The sequence below is a fragment of the Herpailurus yagouaroundi genome, unplaced genomic scaffold (genome assembly GCF_014898765.1).
Source record: "Herpailurus yagouaroundi ecotype Mexico unplaced genomic scaffold, PumYag 166, whole genome shotgun sequence".
Lineage (NCBI taxonomy): Eukaryota > Metazoa > Chordata > Mammalia > Carnivora > Felidae > Herpailurus > Herpailurus yagouaroundi.
In genome coordinates, this window is record NW_024412407.1 from 19423643 (window position 1) to 19438925 (window position 15283).

Consider the following 15283-nt stretch of genomic DNA (forward strand, 5'->3'; position numbering starts at 1 on the left):
TTTGAGCTCAAGTATTAGTTGGTTTTGTTTTGTTTTAAAGTGATACATGCCAAACACTTACGTTAAAGAAATCTGTATCAAACTATTTTCCTATTGACAACTCTACATACTCTGAATTTCTTCTGTCATTTATGTTTTTGGAAAATGTGTTCATTCTTTTTATTTTATTTTGAGAGGGAGAGAGTGTGCAAAAGAATGGGGGAAGGGCAGAGAGCGAGAGAGAGAAATATCAGTGCCGAGCCTGACGTGGGCTTAATCTCACAAACCGTGAGATCACGACCTGAGCCGAGATCAAGAGCTGGACGCTCAACTGACTGAGCCACCCAGCTGCCCCAAATGTGTTCATTCATAAGCCAGAAATTGCATGACTTCATTTCTTCTCACCACCCCCACATTGTTTCTTTCATATGATTTTCAGCAATCTAGTTCCAGTGTTCATGCATGTTGTCAGTTCAAGAGTCAACAATGTTATGTCTAACAAGTATCTAATTCTCACCAAAGAGCAATAGTGTTTGGCACTGGTCTTGATTTCATCTTGGTCTTTGCTGTATTGTCACAAGATTATCACTCTCATTCTTCTTTTCCCTACAGATATTTATAAACTAAGAATAAATTATCAAATTGTCAAATAATGGCAACACAAACAATTGTTGGGAGCAAAACATCTAAAATCTCTTAAAAAGAGGCAGAATAGGGGCCCCTGGGTGGCTAAGTCAGTGGAGCATCCAACTCTTGATTTTGGCTCAGGTTATGATCTCTCATGGTTTGTGAGTTCGAGCCCTACATGGGGCTCTGCGCTGATGGCATGGAGCCTTCTTGGGATTCATTCTCTCTCTGTCTCTCTTTCTCTCTCTGTCTCTCTTTCTCTCTCTCTCTCTCTCGCTCTCAAAATAAACTTAAAAAAAAAGAGGGGTACCTGGTGGCTCAGTAGGTTAAGCAACTGACTTCAGCTCAGGTCATGATTTCATGGTTCATGGATTTGAACCCCACACTGGTCTCTGCACTCACAGCACAGAGCCTGCTTCAGATCCTCTGTTTCCCTCTCTTTCTCTGCAGTTCCCCTGCTTGTGCACTCAATCTCTCTCTCTCTCTCTCAAAAATAAACATTAAAAAAAAAAAACTAAGAAAAAGGCAGAATATAGTGGGAGAATTTTAACAGGTTAAAAGCTATAGTCATTAAGACAGTGATTATAATATTGCTGCAGAGATTGACCAATGGAACAGAATACAAAAGCAAGGAACAATGCCTTTCTGCATTCTCCAAAATTGGCAAACAGTTGCATAGTATGACAATATAAATATAATGAGAATGTGGAGGAAGCAGAATCTCCTTACTGCTGGTGGGGCTGGGGAGTAATCAGGAACTCCAGCTTTGGAAGACTGAGACTTGATCAGGAAAATTGAAGATGCCAGTGTCCTCTGAGTCTGCAATTCTATCCCTAGGTGTATGCCCTAGGGAATTGTCTTCAACCATGGCTGCAATAAGATGTAAAATCTGGAGCTTTTTAAAGCTCCTGGCATGATTGTAATGTGCAGTCGGGTTTGAGACAGCATCATAGAGGAAATGAGGCAACCATGACCACTGAACATGTACAAGAATGTTTACAGAAATGTAAGTATCAGCAAAATGCTGGAATTCCGAATACCCCATATAGAAGCATGGATAATCAAAATGTAGTATACTCATGTAGGAGTAAAAAATAGAAAACAGTCCACAGGCTTTTTAGGTGAATCTTAGAAACAATGCTGAACTTAAAACACAAATTTCAAAAGATTAGGTGCCATTGTAAAGCTCAGAAACCAGCAAATTTAAACATTATTTTGCTTAGGCTTACATCATATATGGTTAAAAAAAACAGGGAATGTAGCCCAGTATTTGGAGTAGTGGGAAGGCAGTAAGATATGCTGGAGGAACCACACACAAGTCATTTCAATGCTATTAATAATTTTCTAGTTAGGTTGACTGGTGGCTTCATGGATATTATCTTACTTCATAACTTATATATGCTTCTGTATATATCAAATACACCATGTAAATCTACTTAAAGGCCTTTTTAAATTTTATTGCATTATTGTATACTCTCCCAGTGTTTTTGTGCAAATAAATGCAAACATGAATGCATATTTTTATTTTCTCCCATTAAACACAAGAATAATGTGTAAATTGTTCTAAACTTGTTTTTTTCCACTTGATCATACAGGCTGGAGATCTTTCCATATCACTGTGCTTTTTAAAATATTTTTATTGAAGTATAATTACCATACAATGTTATATTAGCTTCAGGTGTACAATATAATGATTCAACAATTCTATACATTGATCAGTGTATTCTGAATCTGTCTTATCTCATTCATCCCCCTCCCCAACTTAAGGCCATTTTAATTACACTAGTTCCTCAGGGTAGAACTTATCCTTCTGTCCGGTTAATTAGAATATTCCACATACATCTAGAGCATTAAACCCTATCATTTTTCTGTGATTCCCTTTGTCTAGAACATGAATTGCTCTTGCGACTTGTATTTGCTGATGTCACTTTTAACAGTCAGCCTATTTGTTAATTTTTCTTAGTTAATGCTGGGAGTTACATTTTGCACTATCCATTCTCTTCTAGGGAAAAAGGGTTTAAAATGTGTCTGAATATCTTCTGAATGCCAGACATTACCTGATATTTCCATTGGGTTCCTTTAATTATTCAAGCTAATCTTTATGAAAATGTTTTGAATGTAATATTAATAACCCCTGGGCTATTAATATAGCCAGGGCATAGGGATTAAGTGTTGGTTCTGAAGCCAGACTACTTGGGTTCAAATTCCAGCTCTATCATTAATCAGTGTTATGACTGGGCAAATTAGCCTTGTTGTACTTCTAATTCCTCATCTATAAAATGGAGGTAATAAAAGAAACCTATTCATAGAGATATCCTATAGTTAAAGGCGTTCATAAATTTAAAACACTTAAAAGAGTAGCTGGCTCCTAGTAAACTTTCAATTCATGTGATTATTATATTGTGCATTTTCCTAAAATAAAGCTTTTAAAAAGGATTCCCCACACCCTGAATCCTTTAAAAATATTTTTGTACAAAAGGGAACAATTAAAAGTTTAAAAAGTGAGCCTCAAAATCATTTTGCTAAGTGAAAGAATCCAGTTGCAAAAGACTGTAATTCCACTTACATGAAGTGTCTTAAAAATACATTTATTGAGACAGCAGAACAATGGCTATCTATGGCTATGGGTGAGAGCAGGAGATAACAAAATGGGGGTGATGAAAATGTCCTAAAATTGGATTATGGCAATGATTGCACAACTCCATAAATTTTCTAAAATCATTGAATTGTACACAGCCTTTTTCAAGTAGTTTCAGAGTTCTTAATTGCTTTAATAACTTTTATCAGGATGGGTCAAATCTGATTAAACTCTGATAGTTGAATGTGGCCAAAATCCAGCAATAAACTGTTACATGTGGCAGGAAGAGACCGTCATATATTACTTGGGGAAAGGTTGATTTTATTAAGACTTGCTCTTTGAGAATATAAGTACCTATATATCTTTTCAGTTACTCATTTCTTTATGTCTCCACATCTTTTTCAATAATTCTCTTTCTTATCCCTAAAGGATTTAATTGGGGAATGACATCAGGCTACCTTAATAGCTTTCTGTTTGCCAACTACTTTACATATATTAATTTAATTCTAAGCCCAATCGTATCAGAAAGGCATCGTCTCTCCCATTTTACCAATGAGGAGATTGAAGCAAGAGACGTTAAGTGATTTGTTTTATATTAAAATTTTTTTAATGTTTATTTATTATTGAGAGAGCATGAGCATGTTTAAACAGCTAGTTTCACAGCAGAATTAGCACATAGGTTTTGATGATTGCAGACCTTAATCACCATATGACAACAATGAGTGTTTTCAGAGGACAACTACTAGTATACGTGTGGAGTTTGAACTAGGGAAATGACACTGGAAGCAGGGAGATACTGGAATGGGGCCAGCTTCATGCACACACTTGGACATGTGAATGAAAATAAAATGTAGAGGTAAAAATAAGGCTTATATGTAATAGGGGAGGTTCTGTTTTCAGAAGTCAAAAATAGTGAAAATTTCTTTGAATCCATTAGGAATTACTTGCCAGATGCTAATTAAAAAGACTTTATTGCAGTAGCTTGAGGGAATTAGGATTTTATTCTCTTCCCTAAATGAAGTCAGGAAACTAGGAGGCAGCTGTACAGCTATGATAGCCTGAGGCTTTTTCTGTCTTCCTCCTCCATCATCTTCAGTGTATGAATTCAATCCATAAGTCATAAAATTGTTGCTGGGGTCAGGCCATCACACACACATTCCAAGCGGAGAAGAGGGAAGGTAAGGAGAAAAGAGAACAAATGGCTTTCATAAAACTCCTACTCAGGTGTGCCTGGGTGGCTCAGTTGGTTAAGCGTCTGACTTCGGCTCAGGTCATGATCTTGCGGTCCGTGAGTTCAAGCCCTGTGTCAGGGTCTGTGCTGACAGCTCAGATCCTGGATCCTGTTATGGATTCTGTGTCTCCCCCTCTCTCTGATCCTCCCCTGTTCATGCTCTGTCTCTGTCTCAAAAATAAATAAATGTTAAAAAAAAAAAGTCCTACTCAATGACTTTTACTTACATATCTGCCCACCCTGCTTGACAAGCTTGTGAATGTAGTTCTTCATTTGAGTTTATTGTCCAGGGTTCTGGAACTAAATGAGAAAAGAGTATTTAGGCAACCAGAAGTCTCCCCCACTTCCTAATTATCATACATTGCTTTTAATTTTACTTAATTTTAATTTATACCTTTTAAAGAAATAAGTGCAAAGAAATAGTGCTAATTAAAAAAAACAATACTGTGGTTGTATAAAGCAAAAAGTATAATTTTTTTTAATGTTTGTTTATTTTTGAGAAAGAGAGCATGAGTGGGGGAGAGGCGAGAGAGAGGGAGACACAGAATCCAAAGCAGGCTCCAGGCTCTGAGCTATCAGCACAGAGCCGGACACGGGGCTCAAACCACAAATCATGAGATCATGAGCTGAGTTGAAGTTGGACACTCAACTGACTGAGCCACCCAGGGGTCCCAAAATATAATTCTTTATTTCCCTGCTGTCCTTGTCCCATTTCCTCTTAATGTTTATAAAGTCCAGAAGATATTATATAACAATAGGAGTATAAGAATGAAATAACAGAGAAAATAGAAAAGAGAAATTAAGAAAATAAGAAAACTTCCTAGAACCAAAGGACATGAGTTGTCAGGCTGAAATGAGCCACTGGATACACTGCACACCAATGAAGACATGGATCCATATCAGACACATCACTGAAATTTAAGAGTACTAAGGACAAGAAAATGATGTAAGATTTCGGAGAAAAAGAGGTCTCACACAATGGGTCAGGGATCTGAGTGGCTTTAAACTTCTCATTGGGAACATTTAAAGCAAATTTTACTATGGGGACCTCTCCACTGAACTTTTTTTTTTTTTTAATTTTTTTTTTTTTTAACGTTTATTATTTTTGGGACAGAGAGAGACAGAGCATGAACGGGGGAGGGGCAGAGAGAGAGGGAGACACAGAATCGGAAACAGGCTCCAGGCTCCGAGCCATCAGCCCAGAGCCTGACGCGGGGCTCGAACTCACGGAGTGCGAGATCGTGACCTGGCTGAAGTTGGACGCTTAACCGACTGCGCCACCCAGGCGCCCCTCCACTGGACTTCTTAAGTATGCCTGTGACAGAACTGCATTTTCCTGAAGGATGATCCAAGAGAGACCAAGGAGGAAGGCACACTGTCCATTATGGCCTTTGCTAGCGCATTTAAAGCTTTATCATAATTAAATCTTTTCAATTTTTCCCTGACAAATCTCATAGCTTAACTGAATCAAAACAATTTGTTTGGTGTATAGACAAAAAGAAAAATATGGGAATGGTACTAATCTCCCAGCCTCATATTTTTCCACCTTTTGCCTCCAAAGGGAAGACTCCAATGGATTCCTATGCGTTCAACATGGAGTTGGCTTACGACAGACTGATGTTAGTGGTTTCTCCTAACTCAGGCTAAGCGATCTGCAACACTGCTATTATGGGAATACCAAGGGGGATCGGTGTGTTCTAGAACATCACCCTTATAGGATGGAAGTGATATCCATTGGGCAGCAGCCCCAATCTGTGTCAAAGACTCCTATCTTTAAGGGGGTTCCCCCCAATGTAAATACCCTCCATTAGAGGAAAATCAACTTCTGACCAAGCTTACTCCCTCAAATCCTACTTCAGGAGGAAGTGTGTGTAGGGTAAGGGAGAATGCTTATGTCTCACTGGCTTCTTTCCTTCTAAGACCCAGACAGAAAGGAGAGGCCCTTACTACTGATGGCTCAACTATCCTTTACTTAGGAAAACAAGTTTAACAAATAAAAGAATTTGCCAAGTTAGGTTCTTTTGAACAGTGATAGTAAGGTATATATTTTTTAGTCAAAGCATCTCTATCCTGACCATATATTATTTATATATTTAGATGTTCATGTATTTTTGACCTGATATGAAAATTACCTTGTAGGGACACATTCCATATATAGGATGGAAATTATTTCATCTTTTTAGCTCAACATCAATGTTAGATAATTATACCATAAAATGGAAAAATATCTTCTGCTCTGCTCAGTTGAAAGTTGATTGTTTTTTTCTCTCATAGCATACTGTTATTTCCCCCTTTTTATGTACTTATGCCAGTTTGCCCATGTACATAAAAATTATACAAACATAAAGACACACAGATACAAATGTACTTGCTCCTAGATATTCTCTTCCAAAGTTCATCTGGATTTATGAATTTATAAATATTAACATCAACAGGTGAAAATTAGGTAGTGATTGTTATAGGGGTTATCAGACATTTGGTCTGGAAAGAAATTTGACTTTGAAAGCTTTTGGATGAGACACATATGCAGATAGCCTGACTCCTGAAGGCATCTGAGTTTGATGGGTGATAAAGCTTGCAGACATTTCTATTTATGTCATATTATTGAAATCAAAATTTGGGGGCACCTGGATGACTCAGTCATTTAAGTGTCCAGGTCTTGATTTCGGCTCAGGCCATGATCTTGTGGTTCATGAGTTTAAGCCCCTAGTTGGACTCTGCACTATCTGTGTAGAGCCTGTTTGGAATTCTCCCTCCCTCTGTCTCTCTCTCTCTCTCTCTCTCAGAATAAATAAAAATAAAAATAAGAGATTTTGGGGCACCTGGGTGGCTCAGTCGATTAAGTGACTGACTTCAGCTCAGGTCATGATCTTGCGGTTTGTGAGTTCAAGCCGTGTGTCAGGCTCTGTGGGTACAGCTCAGAGCCTGGAGCCTGCTTTAGATTCTGTCTCCCTCTCTGCCCCTCTCCTGTTCACACCCCATCTCTCCCTTTCCCTCTCTCTCTAAAAAATAAATAAACATCCAATAAATAAATAAATAAATAAATAAATAAATAAATAAATAAAAGATTTAAAATAAATTTTGCCTACCTATAGTATGAGAGTTAAATATGCTGTCTCTTTTTAACTTAAAGTATTTATTACATTATGACCTAGGCACTTATATAAAGAATTTCATCTGCTATTAGAAGGAAATTAGTAATGTTTTTAAAAGCTTTAGGAAATAGGGGCACCTGGGTGGCTCAGTCGATTAAGTGACTGACTTCGGCTCAGGTCATGATCTTGTGGTTTGTGAGTTCATGCCCTGTGTCAGGCTCTGTGGGTACAGCTCAGAGCCTGGAGCCTGCTTCAGATTCTGTCTCCTTCTCTCTGCTCCTCCCCTGCTCACATTCTGTCTCTCTCTCAAAAATAAATAAATATTTAAAAAATAAAAGCTTTAAGAAATATAAAAGAGCTACAATTTATTTTAAAATATTGAGAATTCAGAAAAAACAGCTAATCAAATAGATGAGACAATACATCTATGATCCAAAGATGAAAAATATTAGTGAAAGAATGTTTGGAAATGAAAAGCAAAATACCAACTCAAATGTTGTAATCAATGTAGAGAATATTATATAAAATCTGTATTTCAGCTGGATGTTTTTGTGTTGAAATTTATTGAAGACCATAATAAAAAATGTTGCATACACATAATACATTATTAATAACTATTAAAATAAATAGTTTACTACTAACTATTAAGATAAATGACACCAGCCACGGTCATATATTTGTTTTGGGGCTTATTATTTGGTAACTGTATACCCCAATGTAGTATGAATTCCACAAGAATTGTCTGCTTTGTCACTAGGTCATGTTCTGTACTTAACACACCACTTGTCATATAGAAGGTACTCAGCGAATCTTTGATACATGAATGGCCAGGTCACAGGTTTAATTGAGTGATCTATGGTCCCTATGATCTATTATTAGTCATACTGAAATGTTGCACAATGCTTTATAGATATTGGTGGTAAGTCTACTGAAACAGAGATATTAAATGGCAGATAGTGCCACTATAAACATACTGAAAATATTTATCCATTAGCTGACGTACCAAGTTTAAACTTGGCACATGAAAAATGATTTTTAAGTCCTAACTTGGTAGGTGATAAAATTATTTAAGAGTGTAAAGCACAATGTTTGAAAATGTAAGTACACAATTTGAGTATAACGTTGATAATCATGTATAATAGAAGCAAATAAAAATGAAGGCACCTGGTGTATAGCACGAAACTGAGAATAGTTTTATAAAAGGAACTGTCTGATCATGAGGACTGGTAGTTAGTAAGAAGGGGGAGGAGACACAGGATTCTAAACTGATTGAATCTAACGTTAGTGGTACCCTTGACTTTCCTACGCATAGAAGAGATGAAATAGCTTTGGGGATAATAAGATCCACTGGGAATATATCGAATTTGAGGTGTTTGTGGGGCATTCGTATATCTATCTATCTATCTATCTATCTATCTTAATTTTACTAACTTGCTAAAACTTTTACTCAAACTATAAAGAAAAAAAAAGCATCATGAAAACACCTTTTGAGCATCTGTACAAATACAGGTTATTTAGGGGCGCCTGGATGGCTCAGTCAGTTATGCATCCGACTTCGGTTCAGGTCGTGATTTCGTGGTTTGTGGGTCTGAGCCCTGCTTTGGGCTCTGTGCTGACATCTCAGAGCCTGGAGCCTGCTTTGGATTCTGTGTCTCTCTCTCTCTCTGCCCCTCCCCACTTGTTGCATGCACTCTCTCTGCCTCTCCCTGTCTCTCTCAAAAATAAACATTAAAATAAATTTAAAAAAAAAAGTACAGGTTGTTTAGCACCAGTTTAAATCCCCAATTTAAAACCTATTTCCTAATTCTCTTCTGCAGGTAATATATAATGTAATGTTTTTGTGTTAAGCAAATTGTTTCACAGATATAACACCCACCACCAATAACATAGGATTAAGTATTCACCTCACTTTGAAGTTAAGCTGAGTTTCAATCTTCAGGGGAAATTAATTTTGTCTTCATTTGGTAGTCTGGAAAATGGTGAGTTGTTTTTTAAATAAGGAGGATCAAATTAGTCAGTTTTGCTATACCGGGAATTCCAACTCTTAGGGGTCAGCTGTTATCATGAAAGCAGACTCCTCTGGAGACCAGGGACCAGATGTAACTAAGTGAACAACAGCTAGCTTCCATGCAAGCAAGAGCCCATATAATCTTAGACCCACAAAGAAGGAAGGTCTGCTGGTACCTTTGTGGCTAAGGTAAAGAAACAGTTTAGATATTTATTAACTCACTTAGATCTCATAACAACCACATGAAATTATTATTATCGCGTCATTTTTCAGATAAGGAAACGAGATGAAATAATGTGCCCATAAATGGTTGACCCGGAATTTTAACCCAGGAAATCCTAGTTAAAATTTAGCACCAGTTCCTAAAGCTCTAAGCTCTTACCCACTACAGTAAGCTTCTTCTTAAATATGTGAAGGACTAACCCTGACATGAAAAGTCTGGAAATGAAATTGCATCAGTGGAAACACTTTATCTGCTTTTATATTCTGGGATAGTTTCAATTTAGTGAAATTTCGTTTGAAAAAGGGAGTCTAAATGTTCTTGATGTGAGGAAATAAGGAGGCCAATACAGAAGTCACAAAACATGATGCAGATTGTACTGATACGCATTAGGGTTGCAAATGATAAAACCTGTGCCCAAGTCTGTCATTAGTGATGAAGCACTCTATGAGGCGTTGAGATTCATTCTGTGGCCCCTAAGTGTCATTACAAAGGTAACCCATTCCTTCTCGGAGAAGCTGATTCCTTATTGGCCACGTGGTTACACCTAAAATACATTTCAACCTCTGTTCTGTTTAGCCACACCCCTTTCATATCGACCACACCTGTTGATTCACAAAGCGCTCCGTAAGCAAAGGGAATATCGCGAGAACTCTACATTGTCTCCCATCTGACGTTTTCAACGGTGGTTGTCGCTTTTGTTCTCGCGATATTTTCGGGTGAACGGGAGCCCGGCGGCCCGGGCTTCTGCGAAACATGGCGGTCGGCTGGTACCATAACACAAGGTAAAATACTGAAAGCCCGCCGGGTGATGTCCTCCCGACTGTTCCAAGGCTGTTCCGGTAGTGAATGCGGTTAAGGGGGCTGAGAGTCTGTCATGGGGTTGGTTCCCTGTCTTCATCACTGTCTTTTGGAGAGAGGGCCGGACTGGGGAGCCGCTCCACCTCCCCCGGGGGCGTTACTGGCAGGACCCTGGGCAGCGCAGCGCGGGGGAGCTCCCCTCTTCTCAGTCCGGTATCTGTGCGCTGTCTTGCAACCGGAAGGAGTTTAAGTGCTTCTCCGATAGCTGCTAACCCTGACCCATTGCTTCTCGCTGTGCCCTGTGCCCCGGTGGCTCCTCTCGTCCTCAGGGAGAAAGGTCCCGCGTTGTGAAGACCAGCCGGATCGTGTCCCTATCTTCCCGGGTGTCTGGCTCCCCACCCCCATTCAGACCAATACCAAATTCTTGGCAGCAGGTTGCTCTCTTTCAGAAAGACCGAGGTCTTGGCCTCGTCTCCAGAGTTTCGCACGCCGCCTGGGGGAATGAGAAAGGGGCAGGTCTGGCAAGATACTTTAGGAGAGACTGGTCTGAGTCTAACTACTTTTCTTAAACCCTCGAGGTTTAAGAAACCCTCGGAAGGTAACTTGTCAATTCGTGGTAGAGAATAGCCTTGGATATAGGTTATATATAGAGTTGATAGATCATTGTTTGAGAAAACATGTCTAGGTAACTTTTGTATTTGGGATTTAGTGCCCTCGAACTTCATGCAAAGTTACATAATGTCTGTTAAAATGTTGCAAGACTGGCTTTCAGAGGCAATTAAAGATACCTTTAAAAACAGGAGTTATTAATATGTTTGAAGTTGTATTTAAGTAATTGCCTAGCCTGATACATAAACTCTGGTATATCGCCATTAAAAGAAATGAACCAGGGTTGTTCACTGAAAAATTCAGGAGGTTTGCTTGTTTTGTTTATTGATGTCTTTAAGTTGGTGCAGTTATTCCAGTTCGAAAAACATGAAAAAAAAAATTTCATTGTTTTGGGAGGAGGAGGAGAGGAATTTTGTTTTGCTTTTTTTTGATAGTAAACTGTAGTACACAACTGAGTTGAAATGGCTTGAGGGTACAGATCATAAAAATATATCAAGATTGAAAGATCTCTCAAAGGAAATCAGGCGTCTCCTGGAACATCAAAAAAGAATTAGAAGAAAAAATTTTATTTAGGGGTTAATGGTTTAATTGGAAGAAATGGTGAAACTTATTTTTAATAGACATTACCTTAGGCAGTCTAGCAGCTAACAAATCCTATTTAACAGTTTTTCTGTATTTATTCTGTTTCTGCCTTTTAATGTCACAATAGGCAAGTTAACCTCTTTGTGTCTTAGTTTCCTTATCTGCAAAATGGGAATAAGAATAATAATACCTAACTCTATAAGGTAGTTGGTGAGGATTAAATGAGTTAAAATATGCAAAGCACTTAGAACAATGCCTGGCATATAGTTAGCATGCATTAAATGTTAGCTCTTGTTATTTTAACATTTCTGTTTCCTAACTTCTGTAGTTACTTAAGATGTTACTGGGGCGCCTGGGTGGCTTAGTCGGTTAAGCATCCGACTTCGGCTCAGGTCATGATCTCACGGTGGGTGAGTTCGAGACCCGCGTCGGGCTCTGTGCTGGCAGCTCAGAGCCTGGAGCCTGCTTCGGATTCTGTGTTTCCCTATCTCTCTCTGGCCCTCCCCCGTTCATGCTCTGTCTCTCTCTGTCTCAAAAATAAATAAACATTAAAAAAAAATTTTAAAAAAGATGTTACCTTGGTACTTAGTCAAATTAAAGACTGAAGAAGACGCTTTTTTTTTTTTTTGATGTTTGTTTATTTTTGAGAGTGCAAGTGGGGGGGGGGCAGGGCAAAGAGAGGGGGACTGAGAATCCAAGCTCTGCACTGAAAGGCTGACAGCAGCAATCCCGAAGAACGGGGCTTCTTCAAACTGCATCAGGACCTGAGCCTATGTCATTGCTCAACTGACTGAGCCACCCAGGTGCCCCCGAAGAAGACACTTTTTAAAGTAATTTCTTTCTGATCCCTAAAGTGATTAAACACTCTTCTTTTATGTGGTTAATATGTCTTTAAACTCCATCTTCCAGTTGCTTGCTTTCTTAAGCTGTTATCCTCTATTAATTGCTGAGGTACAAATTGCTCCTTTCTACTACATATGGTCTTATTACAGTCTAGGTCAGTACTTCTGCTCTTGGTGCTAGTTAACCCATTCTCCTTGCATTTGGAGATACTCGTTCTGTTATAAATGTATTTCTCCTGTCCCTGACCTTTTTCCACTTCAGTTTTGTATACTTTTTAAAAAAAAGTTTATTTATTTTTGACAGCATGAGTGGGGGAGGGGCAGAGAGAGAGAAGGAGAGAGAGAATCCCAAGCAGGCTTTTTACTGTCAGGGCAGAGCCCGATGTGGGGCTTGAACCCGCATGTGAGATCATGACCTGAGCCAAAACCAAGAGTCAGATGCTTAACTGACTAAGCCACGCAGGCATCCCTCAATTTTGTACACTTTGATTCAGTAGATAGTATACTCAGTGTATTATTTGAGGAGGATTATATTTGTCCTTGCTTCACATTGCTACTAGGCACTTCCAAATTGTGTTGCCATCACTCTACAGCCTCTTCTCTTAGCTTTTCTATCACTTTATATCATCTTCATTCTGTTTGTGACATTAACTAACCTCAGATACTATCCCACTTTCCTCAAAGACTTAAACATAAATTTCAAGTATCCTACAAATGTTTGTATTTCTTTTGAGAATTAGAAACATTTATCAAATGACTCATTTTTATCTTGGTTAGAAACTGTGAGGTAGCCTTTATGCCTCCCTCCCTCCTTTTAAAGTAAAATATAATAGAGGATTCTGTGATGCTGAGGATTTTTTCAAAATTGTCACAGCTAATAAGGGCCTAGGTAGTAACCCAAGTTTTTCTGACCACAAAATTCATATTTATACCATCTTACTCAGCTTCCAAGTATACTTTTTAAAAAATAACTTTGAAGGTTATTACGTTTATTTGAATTATGTTGGGGTAAACAATTTTAAGAATAACAAGAACTCTTGTAAAAGGTCTAAGTTGTAAAGTGAAAAGAATTAAGTACTTTTGGGTGATAGTATTTGTCAATTGAAACTAAGTTATCTTTCATAAAAAATTTTTAGTGTAAAGTATTCTAATGCAATATAATCAAATAATTTAAAGTTATAGATAAGTAGTTTTGCTTTTTGTTTCTGAAGTTTGTTGATGTCCTGGATAATATCTGTTTTGTGTCCTTTGTCATTCTTATTAATGGCTTGTATTAGTTTCACGGGGCTGCTCTTAAAAATTCCCATAAACTGGATGGCTTAAAAACGTCGACATTTATTATCTCACAGTTCTGGAGGCCAGCAGATGGAAATCAAGGTCTTGGAAGGCCATGTTCCCTCTGGCTGTTCTAGGAAAGAACCTTCCTTGCATCCTGTAGCACCTGGGTACTCCTTGGCTCTTCTTGGCTTGTAGATGCATCACTCTTATCTCTGCCGCTGCCTTCACTTGGCATTCTCTCCTGGTTGTGTCTCTTCAAATGGACTTCTGATAAGAACAAGAGTCATTGGATTTTGGGTCACCCTAATCCAGTTGATCTCATCTTAACTAATTACATCTTCAAAGATTCAGCTACCGTATTTCCACATAAGGTCCATTCACAAATACTAAGATTAGGACTTCCACGTATCCTTTTAGGGGACCCAGTTCAACCCACAGCATGGTCATATATATTAACCAATTAAATATTTCTCATATTGCCAAATATATATTAAAAATAGAAGTTAGCTCATAAAATGTGGGTAGCAGGAGTAAAATTGTTTCTCCATTTTTGTTTGGAGAAGTAAACTTAATTGAGCAGACTGTAAAAGGTGTCATGAACTCTGTTTTAATTTTAGCAAAACATTTTATAGTCTCATATTCAAATGGATGCAATGATGAACTATGGGCTTTGTTGACATTATTTAGATTGAGGGTTGATAATGTGTGTCTGTGTTCCGGCATGAAAGGTGGTTTCTTATTTCTTATGCAGTTTTTCAAAGCATTGTCTTAGTCTCAACTATTATCAATGACTTCGTGGACTTTTTTTTGTTTGTTTGCTTCTTAATAACATGACAGCTTAGGGAAGATATTGAAGAAAACAGTCTGGAGATTGGGAAAGTATGAGGAGCAGCACCAACCAGTGGGCAAAAAATTCTAATGCAATGGCTTCTAAATTTTTAGATTATGTGGACCAGCACAAAATATAGAGGAATACAGGGAAAGGGGCTGGATTTGAGGACTGATGTAGAATTGCAGTTTTTAATTTCAGTAAAGCAGGACATCCAAAAACAAAAGGAACAAAAACCTCTATTACCCACTTTTATCATTTCATAAAAGAATTGACACACATAAAAAAGGAAGGAAATAATCTCCAATAAAATATTAAAAAAAATTTTTTTTTTCAACGTTTATTTATTTTTGGGACAGAGAGAGACAGAGCATGAACGGGCGAGGGGCAGAGAGAGAGGGAGACACAGAATCGGAAACAGGCTCCAGGCTCTGAGCCATCAGCCCAGAACCCGACGCGGGGCTCGAACTCACGGACCGTGAGATCGTGACCTGGCTGAAGTCGGACGCTTAACCGACTGTGCCACCCAGGCGCCCCTCCAATAAAATATTTTTAAATTGAATAAATTTAGCTTAAAAGTTTCATTTTTTTTTTTTTTATTTAG

The 15283-nt window shown here is 38.2% G+C and overlaps 1 protein-coding gene and 1 long non-coding RNA gene across 3 annotated transcripts in view; one reads left to right on the forward strand and one right to left on the reverse strand.

Moving 5' to 3' along the window:
- Window positions 1–4166: 4166 nt before the first annotated feature.
- LOC121039080 (uncharacterized) lies at window positions 4167–4747 on the reverse strand. Its single transcript, XR_005794610.1, has 2 exons — window positions 4643–4747; window positions 4167–4315 (listed from the first exon to the last, which is right to left on the reverse strand). It is a non-coding gene; the product is annotated as an uncharacterized LOC121039080 (long non-coding RNA).
- Window positions 4748–10406: 5659 nt separating this feature from the next.
- ERGIC2 (ERGIC and golgi 2) overlaps window positions 10407–15283 on the forward strand; it is a 43950-nt gene continuing 39073 nt past the window's right edge. The window contains exon 1 of one of the 2 annotated variants that reach the window (XM_040488528.1): window positions 10407–10523. The gene's annotated coding sequence lies outside the window, so the exon portion shown is untranslated. The remainder of the gene's footprint in view (window positions 10524–15283) is intronic. The other variant, XM_040488527.1, reaches the window with a different exon arrangement.